Source organism: Octopus bimaculoides, chromosome 3 (assembly GCF_001194135.2).
Source record: "Octopus bimaculoides isolate UCB-OBI-ISO-001 chromosome 3, ASM119413v2, whole genome shotgun sequence".
Taxonomy (NCBI): Eukaryota; Metazoa; Mollusca; class Cephalopoda; order Octopoda; family Octopodidae; genus Octopus; species Octopus bimaculoides.
Window position 1 is genome coordinate 165,772,231 of NC_068983.1, and position 14,073 is coordinate 165,786,303.

The following is a 14,073-nucleotide window of genomic DNA, read 5'->3' on the forward strand; positions in this document are numbered from 1 at the left end:
TCGACATTTATGTTGCCCAGTATGGAGTTAATGAAAATTCTCAGGAAAGACTTTATCGTTGCTTTCAATCGCCGAAAAAATTACTGACTGGGTAGGGTACATAATACGATATCTTTTTGGTCCTTATTTTTTTATATATTTCTATCACAAACAGTATTGTTTGTGATAGAAATATATAAAAAAATAAGGAGTTCCTGAAAACTATCTTGGTACCCAACATGAAAGGAAAAAATTCTCTTGTATTATTCTAAGTGAAAATCGTGGACTTCGATGCGTGAGTCTCAGTGTACGGCAATTCCCTTCTACACAAGACATTGGTGAAGTAAAGAAGGATCGACGTTTTTGGTCACCTACAATCCCTTATCTCTTTTAGATTTCTTCTTTGAGATTATCTTCGCAATCAGGTCTACAGAACTACAATCACAGACAGTTAGCATTATCATGGCCGGTATCTGACAGACTGTAACAGACTGTCCAGTCTGTCAGATACCGGTCATGATGAAATACCACAAGGTATTGAAAACACGTATTCGCCTTTATATATTTAATCCTTTATATTGAACACTCAATATTTCATATATTCAATAAGACATATTCCATATATTCAATAAGACATTCAATGCTTCATTTCATTGTACCATCCATTTTTATATTATATATTCCATATTCTATATCACACATTAATTTTACAAGAATATAAATAAAACATAAAAAAGAGACAGAGTTGGAACTCTTTTAAATAAAATAATATATTCCTTTATACACGATCATACAAAACCCTTTTTTTGTATTTATTTCTACTCACACATATATATATATATATACGCATGCATATATACACATGCTTATATTTATAGACGTACCTATGAACACACATATACATACAGTAATCGCTCACTATATGGCGGTTCACCTATCGCGGTTCACTTATCGCGGTTTACCTATCGCGGTTTATTATTTAAGCTTACGTCGATTCCTCCATGGCATTGTTTTACATTTATAATAAAATAAATATATACAAATTATAAAAATAATAATAAAAATATACAGCACAGTACTGTTTCTACTTCGCGAATTTTCACCTATCGCGGTGGGGGGTGGGGGGCAGTTTGAAACGTAACACCCGGGATAGTCGAGGGATTATTGTATATACAAAATCCACCCACAACGCTTTGGTCGACTCAAGGTGCCACGCAGTGGAACTGATCCTGAAACCCCGTTATTAAGAAGAAAATTAAACCACACAGCCACGTCTGCGCCTATACACGTGTGCGTGTGCCTGTGTGTGTGTTTGTGTGTGTGTGTGTGACCGACATCGTGTGTGTAAATACACTCAAAACTTTGTGATGTTGGCTTCAGGCCAAGTTTGAGAATGAAAGCCTGTTTCGAATTTTTATATTTCTAGTACAATTTATTTATTTATTTATGTTTTTTATTTTAATTTTCTGGTAATATTTTTGGTCTTTATTGTTTCGGGAGCAATTGTTATCTGAGTTTGGTAAATAGAAGCAGATAAATGTCAACATTGCTTCCTATTTTGATTAATGGTGTGTGGATTAGCATGGAGACGCACACACACAAACGCACACACACACACCCACATATATACGTATGTATACATACACACAGACACACACACACAATAACACACTCACACACATGCTCACATATATACGTATGTATACATACACACAGACACACACACACACACACATATATATATATATGCATATATGGGTACAGGACGTCACCAACTGTGTAAACAACATGAAGTACGAAAACAAACGAGTTAAATATGCAAACAACGAGAGAAAAATAGAAAACAGCACAAGTAACACAAAGAACGATCCTTCATCAGTTGTCGGCTGTCTATCTACTCCTCATCTCGAGTATTCGACAACATATACATACATATATATGTGTGTGTGAGAGAGAGAGAGAGAGAGAGAGAGAGAGAGAGAGAGAGAGAGAGAGAGAGAGAGAGAGAGAGAGAGAGAGAGAGAGAGAGAGAGAGAGAGAGAGAGCTTACCGTTCTGTTAAGGTAAGATCAACAACAAAAAAATGTTCTCCATGCAGTAAGCGATAAATATCATTCTCTGTACACAGTATAAAGATACGAGCTACCAATAGTTTCATGCTTTGAAAATGCGAATCAAGGCAGGTTTTTATAACATGCCTTGTTATAAAACGAGAGAAAGAGAAGCTGACAGAGGTAGAGAGAAAGGAAAGAGTGAGAGACGGAGAGAAATACAGTCGAAGTTATTTTTCTGTTTAGTCCTGGGTTGAAATTTGCTGTTTTTGTTTTTTGTTCTGTTCAAGCTTCTGAAACCTGCATTATTGGCTAAGTTCACCTAGGTGTCATGAATAGGTAACCAAACCACAGATGAATTCAACAATCGTCTTGATCCGGCACCTCGTGTTTTGACTGATTTATTTAACAGCCAGTTTCAATTGCTAAAGCCACTCCATACACACAGCATCCAGCAGCAGCAGTGAGCGTCCACAACGAAGACTTTCTATTCTGATATATGGGATGGTTAATTCGGCCAGCAGCTGAGCCGTTGGTCTCAGAAACATAAGATTGCAGTTTCGAAACCCAGGTTATTTTATGTATGTATAGACACAGAAACATACACACACATACATACATATATATTATACATGCATACGTATGTACAATATATATAGCACACACACACACACAGACAGGGGTGGAGGGGTGGAGAGAAAAATATCAGACACTTGGAAAGATGGAAAGTGAAGAAAAAAGATAAGTGAGCAACGAAGTATATCATATTTAATATTTTTCGCCCGTAAATATTCTCTCTCTCTCTTTCTCACTTTTATCTCTCTCTCTCTCTCTCCCTCTCTCTCTCTCCCTCTCTCTCTCTTTCTACTATTTTCAACCTTTACAAGAGCGGCACCTTCTCCTTGAAACTCACCAGTTGGTCCCTTTGTCGCTTCCACCCTACTCCAATCATTCATTCGTCTCCTTTTCTTTTTCCATCCATATTTCTGTTCTCCCCACCACCACCACCCAAGCCAGCACTAACCTTTTTACTCCCTCGTCCTTCCTCCCTAGAATGTTCGCTCCTCTATAATTCCCTCTCTGTGCATTGTATTCCAGTAGCCATTGACATACAGACGTTAACGGCACCGAACTCAATGGTCCCAGGGAGGCAGCAAACGCCACAGGCATAGTCTCTTCCTTCAAACCAACCCAAGTTAAGAATTTCTGTGAACTTTTAAACAAAATACAAAAGTTAAAGGTTTTAAGGTCACGACATATGTTTCCTCCGTATATGTTGATGTTGTTACTGTTGTCGTTTTCTTGGCTCTGCTTGAATACATAGCACAGCAGTCAAACAAATCCTTAGAATCACCCATGGATCTTTACACCTATGATATATACTGATCTTCAAACCTTTTAGGGACCATACTACAAACTCTTCCATACAATATGTGACTGTGCGAGAAACGGTTATTAAAGACGTAGGTTCCACAAACGCCATTTCTGAGTCCAGTTTCGATTTTTTTCTAGAAGTTGATTTACATCATTTAAGCTGCAAATAATCCTGAGAAAAAGCCTAAATGTCATGCAGCCCTTTTTCTATCCTTTGTGTGACCTTGTGCTCACATAGAAAATTGAATATTTACATAATAGGCTGGTGTTTCGGATCCCATCATCGGCGCAAAACTTTGTACGTTATTCTCGTTTATTCTGTCCATCTTATGTGTAAAGGCAGCATTGGGGTGGAACAAGATAGCTGACCGCTTTGAGAAGCGTTAATACAATATCACTGACCATTGTTTCTCCAAGATGCGATGCTAAGTTCAAATATATTGGTCTCGACAACATCTTCAAGTGACGCCCTTACGACATGATGAGTTTAGGGTCTCAACGTACTGTATGTTACTGTTTAACACCAGGTCAACACCAGGTCGAGCAGACCTCTTTGATCACACTTTCCAGCAATAAATAACCGTTTTATTTATTATCATAATTATACATTATCCAATATGTACATCTTTTTAAGACGATAAGGTTTAAGGAAGATTGAGCTGCTATTTCTAACAGAATGACAATGTAGAGGTTCCTACTACATAACAAAAATGTCTGCTTGACTTTTATCTTTTTTTTTTTTTTTCATAATTACATCAAAGCAAATCAATAAAATGGTAATTATATGCCGTTTGCAAATGAACTTGTTCATTAATTATCAATAATTCTGAAATTAATTGATGTTATGATAGTAAATATCCTTTGAACATTTGATACCATTTTCTTTATTTAATTATTTGTTATATTTTAATCGCTTGGTCTTCTGCTCGCCTCTATGTAATCCAGATTTGCAAATAAGTATCAAAACAACAGTGTAAGACGTATACGTTAATAAACGAAAAGGACAAAAAGACGGACATGGATAAATCTATTTCATCAGCCGCATTTTTATTCAGAGTCAGTACGATTTCGGTGCTTGAAAACACTTAATTTTTGGATGGGTTCGAAAACAAAATATTTTCTGCCAGTCATAGGGTTTCTAAGATTGGGCCTGGAGAAAAAAGTGTGTCGGTGGTAGAAATAAAGATTTCAAATTCAAACTTAGCCTTGGAGTATGTAATATATGTAAGTATAGAGTACTTAAAGCTCTAAACATAATGTAGTAGTTAAATATAGAGGAACAACGAGATACCTTGCCAGAAAGATTTAGGTTGTAGGGCGTGAACTCTTGTGAAAGATCGTACAGTGATTTATTGTTTCAACGACCACTTGCTGAGGGCGAGAAAGATCTCTTGTTTATCAGCACCACCCTTCTGCCAGAAAGATTCACCTCAACAACTATCATCATACAACATACCACACCACATTCACTCGCACCAGAGCAGACGCCCCCGTCTACTCGCACGCGAAATCATCAAGGTTTCTGATGATGGTGGCGGTGGTGCTGGTGCTGGTGCTGGTGCTGCTGCTGCTGTTGTTGCTGACGGTGCAGGTGAGTTGGGTGATGATTATGATTGTAATCCTCATTATAGTATGATGGTGTTGTTGTTGGTGGTGGTGGTGGTGGTGGTGGTGGCAAAAAAATGGAGAAAGAAGGAACGAATGGAAGGAAGAGATAAACAGATACATAGATAAATAGGGGAGAGTGAAAGAAAAAAAGAGAAAGCAACAAGAAAGCGAAAGACAGTAAAAGAGAAGAAGAAGAATCTGTAACTCTAGCCTCGCTATCAGGGTTGGCTGTTTTCTTTTTTCTTTTCTTTTCTTCCTTTTTTTACAAGATTGCTATCAGAAGCAACAGCAACAAACAGCAAAAGGAACAAAGCAGCGATAATAGACTGCATTTAGCGCCATTTTTTACTTTCAAACTCGTCAGTCAGGTTGGAATGTCTTGTTGAGTGAAGGCCATGTTGTTGGATTATAAGAATGTAGCCAGCAGACAAGAACCTAATATGGAGAGCGAAAGCGATACTCAAAACAAAATGTAATGAAACAGTTGAAGAAATTGGTTGAGGAGGTGTTGTTGTTGTTGTTGTTGTTGTTAGAGGTGGTGGTGGTGGTGTTATTGGTGTTGTCCCATACATGTCAGTAAAACTAGTTATACGGAGTACGACAGTAAAACCTTGTTTTAGTAAGCCAATGGCGTGGTGCTAGCAAAAGTTAGGCAGGTATTAACGGTGTCTTCGTGGAGATTATGGCTCACCCTTTATTCTAGTTACCATCATCGTTTGCACCTCGGTGCACAACTTGCGTCTGTTGTTGAAACGTATAATGAAAAGAATGAATCTCGAAGGGTGGGGGGAGTGGTCGTCGTACTTTATATTTGAATTATTGAATTATCATTCCTCGATTATTTTATAAAATGAAGCACTGAAGAACTCAGGGTTTTGTCTCTTTAAATTCTGAGGTGCCAGAGTCGACTTTATTGTTTACTTTTTTCTTTCTCCGAAGTCAATAAAATAAATACCAGCGTTATACAAGATCGCGCCAATCGGTGCAGAAATTAAGTTTATGTCTAGTCGTATGACCTCGATATTTTCACAGGAAATTTAAGAAGATAGTTAAAACACAATGTTAATGATTGAGAAAATTAAATATATAAATAAAAAAATAATTGCATGTAAAAATGACCGTGAACTATTTCTAGAATCTGGTTTATTGTTTGTTGAATTCAACGTCTAAACGATATAAATTTCTTGTCTAATATCAACAGAATATGTCAGCAGTTTGTTACATCACTGTGCTTTGATAAACTATTACAAAACTGATATCTCACAAATTGTCGGATTTAAATATTTGCATTTTGTTTTGAAGAGAAAAATGTACAAACAATTGCGTTCTATGTAGTGAAGTTAGGAAACTTAAGATTACTTCAAGTGAACACTTCGAATCTATAAAATATTATCGAAGTGGGTTTCTAGTTGCAGGCATAAAACAGAAACTTCATAAATTTGATGAATTTAATTGAAACATGACAGTTTTCAAGTGTTCATAAAATTCATTTGAACGTTAATCATTAACTCAAGCTTAGCAGCTGTTAAATATTTTCCTTGGAGCTAACATCCAGAATGCAGAATTCCCGTTGTGGAATTTCGTTGGAAAAAAGTAACCCAAAGGAAAGAAAATAAATGTAATGTAAAAATATTTGTATTTGCCATAAGCAAAACGAAATTATCATCATTTCGGGTACAGGCCCCCTTATTATATAGGCGAAGCGGGTGGACGCAAGAAAAAATACTTCAAAGAATAATCTACTTGATGTATGTTGTAACATCCCTGGACCCATTTAAACATTTAAACCCCCATTTCACTTGGCTGGGCACGACATCTCCCTAGTCTCAACAACTGTTTATATTCCCAATAATTCTTTCTCGTCTTCTAACAATCCCACCCCTCCCCCCAACTCTCACGCAAACACATACACACACATACTGCTCAGCCCTCCCGTTCATTCACCCACACACACATGCTGTTGTGCCTTCACACAAAACCACACAAGCCAACTCATGCACCAACTCAGCTACCATTTACTATTCCTTCTTCTTTACTCGTATTCGACAGTTAACCCCCACCCCCACCCCACCCCTGATACTGCTCAGAAACCGCAAACTTATCCATTCACTTCCTCCTTCGTCCCTTTTATATCATAAATCCGGCATAACAACACAGGAGGTCCTTTCTCTTTCACATTTTCACTCTCTCTCCTCCTCCTTCTCCCCTTTACTCCAAACGCAAATCCAGTTACGTTCGATTTATTTCCCTTTCTTTCCATTAAGGTTGCATCCTTGGCGTTAGTCTTCTAAACGCAGCGGTTGGCTGCAAGAAATGATGCTGCGTCGAAACGCTTTAACCTTCATCCATCTTGTATTGACAGAATAGGTACCAGTTATATACTGTCGTAGATTTCATTGACTACAGCCCCTTCACCCTTTCAGATCTGGGAGTCTTCCGCTGTATGAAATCATTTTTCATTCTATTAAACGAAGATTACGATTTAGAAATGGTCGAGTCCCGTTAAAATGCTTTAGACTCGGCAGAATTCTCAAATCCTAGAAGAGTCGACTTCGACTTCTGTTATCAAACGTTATTCTAATCATAAATAAATCTTTTAAAATAAAAACCTGCGTAGCTAATATCTGAAAACTCCCAGCCCTAAATTGGCGATGTTTCACTCCAGTTCAAACAACCCTAAAATTAAGTCTTCCAACCATGACTACCTGTCTTATTTTCCGATTTATCTACAACTACATTATCATACATAACCATCCTTGCTTAAGACGCTAGAGAGTGGTTCGAGGGAGATTTGCCTGTTATTTCTAACAGTTCTAGTGATCACTTAGAAGACTCCCTTTTAGTAAAGTCAATGCGGTTGATGTTCTGTTTGAAGCTTGTTCAGAAGATGCGAGCAATTCCAGAATGATGCAGTTTTTTTAAGGGGTTGAATACAGGCGAAGTGTTTGGTCTCTCATTTTATGTGGGTGGAGGTGGAGGTGGAGAACACTGAAAGGGCATAAGGAACCATTGCAGTATAGAGAGAGTGGTGGGAGGGGAGAAACAATAAGGGCCGTTTCTGCCAAGTCGATTTTTGTATATTCTGATAATATTTCACATATATTTACAATTCAAAATGGCCGCCCTTTGCTTTCACCATGGCTCTTAAACTTTTCTCAGCTGCAGCTCATGACTTCTTCATAAACCTCTTCGTTCAGGAGCTTCTTTCAGGTCAGCCCCACTTGAGTATGAGATACGGAAAACATCGGTCTCCAATACGGGACAACATCGCAAAATCCATACGATTAGTATCAGGGCTTGGTGGAGACCAAATGGCCTTGTGAAAAAAATCCACAGAAATGTCTCTTGCACCAGTTCTTGAGGGAAGACTTTGAAACGTGGTTGACAATCAGGGCAGCACACCTCTCTCCAACATTTGCTGGTAAACTCTGCTATTCACTTTCACGCCTTCTTCAATGAACACCAAGAGCAATTTCAAGCCATCAGAAGCAACAACAGCCCCACCTATGGCACCAGTTGGTTTCTGTCGCCTGAAATGTGTTCTATCACCTTCGAGATGTTTTTCCATGAAGTGGTATATAAATCCTATCGTTTTGGTACTTGGCCTCCACACCCTCCACAGTGAAAACCTTCTCGTCCAGCCAAATGAATACTTTGCAGCGCACTGCATCGCCTTCAATACTTTCTTCCTCCTTCCAAACCGTTCTTTCTTTACTGGATCCGGCGAGCTGCAGGACTGAGACGAGCTCCAATATCAGCTTTGGCGTGGATTCTATGGCTTGATGCCCTTCCAAATGGTAACCATTTTGCCGTGCGTACTAAGTGCTTTTCTTTGTGATACTGGCACTAGTGAGGTCATCAAGTAACTTGCAAGACATAGACAAAAAAAACCCTTAACGGAGTGAGGGTGTATTTGATAGGGGGCAATGTGATTTTATGCTCGTCGTTAAAATTGACAAATCCAAAATTCCTTATTTTTAGACACTGCGTATCGAGGAGTTCTTTTATTATCCACAATTCTGTGAAATAAAAGAAAATACCACTCCAGCTTCACTTCATGTTCTGATGCTTTGCTGCTAACTTGTGAGATACACGAGAAACTCTTCCCAATGAAACTTCCTCGGTTAAAATATAAAAAGTAAAAATATAAACTTCTCAATATTAGAAACATTTTTTAGGGTAAAGAGCCCCAAAGGAGAGCAAAGAAAACTAGTCACTTCTATGGTGTAATTTTATACCCCTTTATATAGAAAAAAAAACTCTTACAGAGGCGCTGTCGCTTTGTCTAATTATAATTTGTCTAATTATAATTATAATCGTGACTCCATTTCGTTGTTAATGTTTTTCTTTGTTCACATTTTACAATATATTTTCATGCCTTTATACAGATATTAATATTTCATGTTTATTCTTCTCCTTTCGTTTACTTTGACTTTTTTTTCTATTTATAAATATTTCAAATGTCTTTTCACATATTGCCATCCAGTTTTGCCCCGCCACCGAACATATTGCTTAGCGCTTGATTACTACGCAGTTTTAATTCCACGAATATTGCATATCATCTAAATGTTAACACCCATCTTAACTCTCTCAATCTATTTTATTGTATTTTGTGTCACATTTTTTTTATTTTTAAATATACAGAAGTAGTTGTAATAACAGTAGAAAAGAAAAACAAAAAATAACAAAACTATACAAAAGAAAACATACAAATCAAAACACTTTTAAACATGGCCTTAATTCGTGGCATTTTATAGCAATTACTAAACATATTTTGGAATTGCAACTCCAGGGCTTTTGAAAAGTGGTTTCAGCCGGTACATTGGTCCGGTAACAGAAAATGAAGAAAGAACTCGTTACGCTTTGCCCAGCACCCTCCTCCATAAAAAAGATGAGCAACTTTACAGTTTCCTTGGATTTTCAAAGGACCCAACCCACCTTCAGAATCCCGAGAGCAGTCCTGTTCCTTTTCTCTTTAAGGCTTTACTCCATTGAATGAGCTGGGCGTACATCGATTCTTGACATATAAGCAGGGAATCTGTCACAAAAGGACTGCCGTAACTCAGACGAGACCTGAATATTCCATCATCATCATCATCATCATCATTGGTTTAACGTCCACTTTCCCATGCTTGCGTGGGTCAAATGGAAATCGTTGAGGCAAACCCTTACCTATTTCCTAAGTAACGCTTCCTCACAGCTGGACACGTTCTCCCGAAAGACGAGAAACGAAGGACCCTACTTGTTTGGCGGTCACACTTGTTTTTATCTATCGTCAAGAAAAGGAGACACAAACACATGAGAAGCTTCTTTCAGTTTCCGCCCACCAAATCCATTCCACAAGACTTTGATAGGGTTGGAGTTACAATAGAAGGCACTTGTCCAAGATGTCACGTTGCGGGATTGAACTCGAAATCGCCTGATTGGGAAGCGAAATTCTTAGCTATTGTCCGGTTAATTAAGCTGGTAATAAAATTGTAAAAGAACGGTGAAGATGGCGATTTTGTGCTCGACCAAGAACGTATCAAAGGAATCGATAAATGGTCAATGAAATTATTGCCGCGATCTCCATTCCTGTGAAAATACAAAGGACATTAAAGGCGATTCGTTGCGTGAAACTAAGATATTTCAGGGATTCACAAAAGATGAATCCAACTCTTTGGGGTTAGGGCTTATATGGGGACCAAAGAAAGACCCGTTTTAAATGACTTATCTAACAGTTGGGACAAGATCCGACGATCAGAACACAACCAAAGCCACGTCTATGTTAGAATAAATAATTCATAATGTTATGGAAGCAATTGAGAAAGTTGAAAATCAGTCAAGTGACTTTCTGGTTTCTTGCTCGGTGTTTCGTGGTGCGGAAGTTCAATCCACGCCAGGGTCAGCATTGTTTTAATATTCTTTCAGTATATAACAAGTATTTTTTTAAATGATATCGTTGTTGATGATGATGATGATGATGATGATGATGATGATGACGATGATGGTGAGTGGGGTGACGATGATGTTAATGATGATGGTGACAGTGGTGATGCTGTTGTTTATTGCTGTTGTTGTTAGTGGTGGTGATAATGATGTTGGTGTTTAACCTTGTCTCAACTCTCCTCCACCAGACCTATGATGAAAAGAGTTAGGCTATGAGTATCTTGTCCCATTTTCAGGAATAGTGTACCACGGACTACATTATCCAGTGTACCTTTTTTCTTTCCTTTTCAATCGACAGGCTTTTGGCTTGAAGGGAGATTTGTTTGCAATTCTTAACAGGATGCGAAATCCACTGATGCTCCGTCGTTACGATTATGAATAGAGTATGATGTCTTAGATATGAATTATTTAACGAACAACTGGTGTCATAATCAGGGTTTGATTACGTCACAGAGAGAGAGATAAAGGGAGAGGAAAAGAGGAAGAACAAGAGAGAAAGAGAGTGAGAGAGAGAAAGCGAGAGAGAGAGAGACAGACAGACAGAGAGACAGAGAGAAGCTATTTGCTTTTAAAGAAGAGCGTTCAATTAATATTCTTCCTTAATTCATTCCATTCGAAACTTGACAAACCTAATTCGAATTTCGCATTTATAATATTATATTTTAATGAAAAATGCACGACAAATTATGGGTAAAACAATTTATCACGAATTTTATGGCTATTTCCAGACATTTATGAATATTCTTCTAACATCTATAAAAAACGTAGCAAATAACGATGTGAGTGAAAGGAGAGAGAGAGAGAGAGAGAGAGAGAGAGAGAGAGAGAGTTTCAAGACAAAACCACTCAGAGTTTTGGTAACGGTTTTCCAGAAACTTTCTACATTGGCCATAGTTTTTCTATAGTCGAGTAGTATGTTTTATATTAATGGGTTGTAATAAAGATAGAGAGACGGGTTGGATGGGTGGACGGGTGGGGGTGCAGCTTATTTCTTATTTATGATAATGCAGTAGAATGTATTATGTTTGTGTGGTTGCCACGAAGAGCAGTTTAAATTATTAATATTTTCCATAGCTGTCATGAATATAATAGCCATATTGTTCAATTATAACCTGGTTTGTTGCCAATTTTTGCAGGTACAGCAAATCCGTTGCAAACACTTATATAGACGCACACATATAAACATACATGAACGTATGTCTATATATATATATATATATATATACACACATATACATACATACACGTATGCGTGCAGATGTGTGTGTACGTACGTGCATGTGCTTATATGTGTATGTGTATACATATGTATATCCATGTGTGTGTGTGTGTGTGCGTGTGTGTGTGTGTGTGTGTGTGCGCGCGCGTGAGTGTGTATAAATTGATATTGATATTTTTTTCCTATTCTTTATCTCGTTGGCTGCTGTTTGTTAATTTATTTATTCCTCCATTTATCTGTGATGTTAACAAAAACATTGTGTCTGAAATACCACCAGGCACTGAAGAAAGTTCCCAATTAATGATTTTATTTGATTTATCGATTCATGTGACGGGGCTTTCTTTATATTAAGATCATTATGGGCAACAATAGCGGGATCTATTCATTCTCAATACCTTGACAGATTCGAACGTGAGTATGCCGATTGCTGTTGTCTTTTCGTCATCAGAGAACATCTCTCTTCGGTCGATGCATATTCATAATACACACGATTCCTTAATATAAGAAAAAATTGAGACACCGCCGTGTTTCAACCTTTTTGTATGTCTCCTCTGTCAAAGTTACAACCCCACTGGACGGGGGGGGGGGATCTTAGGCTTTTGTTTATAGAAATCAACAAGTGAATTATCTGCGTGCTGATGTCTGGGAAACTGATAATTCATGAGACCACATGCATCGTTATGGGCAAACTGTTTATAAATATTATTGATTGGTGTTCTCATTAAAAGGGGGTAGCTCTCGGAAAACGAAAATATATAAAGCAAACTGTACCTCCTCAGCACAGAAAAACTACTGAAAGTTACATAAATCTGTTTAAAAACAACCAAAGTAAAATTTTAAACGTTGTTCTTTAAAAACCTACGCATACAATAATGAATGCAGCATATAGACATTTATATCCTTCCTATCAAGTACTGCTTGAAATATGGGACACTTGATATAATCAAGCTGTTGTTGAAATGCGCAACTGTCTGACGACTTTTGTGTTATGTGAGTCGACACTTTGTGACAATAATGGTCCCGTGATTATCTTGAAAATTACAATGATCTGATAAATAATGTATCGTCCGTAACGTGAGTATGCTGTTGGTTCTAATATTTCTTCTCTACATAATGAATTGGAATTTATGGAAGTGAAGGAATAGTGTTGGCAGGAAGCAGGATTTTCCAAGAGGGAGTGAATTGGGCTATCTAGGAACCGAAACCGTTTCGTGAAATTCATTCACCGACAGTTTACATAGTGGCGTATATTTTACTATCGCAGTTACAAACATCGATAATTTTACAGATTGTTGAGTTCGATGGAGCGGATGGGCAGTCACGAGATGTATGTTACGTGAAATGATTGGTTCGATTGGGAATCGAAACCAGGTTTCAGAATTAGTTGTCTTGGAGTCTACACACACACACACACACACACACAAGAGAGAGAAAAACAGTTATGTTTGTATGTGCATGTTGTATATGTGTGTGTATGATGTATGTGTGTGTTTGTGTATCTGCGCGCGCGCACTCACTATATTATATTGCACCGAACTTTAAACAGCCGACTCTCTTAACACAATTCGTTATTCACTAAGTTTACTCCAATATTGTTGAGGGTGTATTTTCCAACAGAGTTGACTTAGAGCGACGTATATTTGTTGATCTCGTGAGAATGCATACAGCTATGAAATTGTATCATCAACGTCTGCCAAAATTAGTTTTTCAGATCCGTTCTGGCTGTATGAATCGAGTGGCGTATTTGTGGCTATCAGTCTATAAGCAATCAAACAAGCCGAATGGACAAAATGGTTCCTCACCTATCAAACGTTTCAGCCACGTTCTATTACTTACCACTACTCACACAACATATATCTATGTCGGCTTACTTATCAAAGCCTCTGTGTGTGTGTGTGTGTGTGTGTGTGTGTGT

At 37.8% G+C, this 14,073-nt stretch overlaps 1 protein-coding gene across 1 annotated transcript in view; it reads right to left on the minus strand.

Moving 5' to 3' along the window:
• LOC106867338 (myosin light chain kinase, smooth muscle) overlaps positions 1-14,073 on the minus strand; it is a 96,098-nt gene that overhangs the window by 12,174 nt on the left and 69,851 nt on the right. The window lies entirely within an intron of this gene.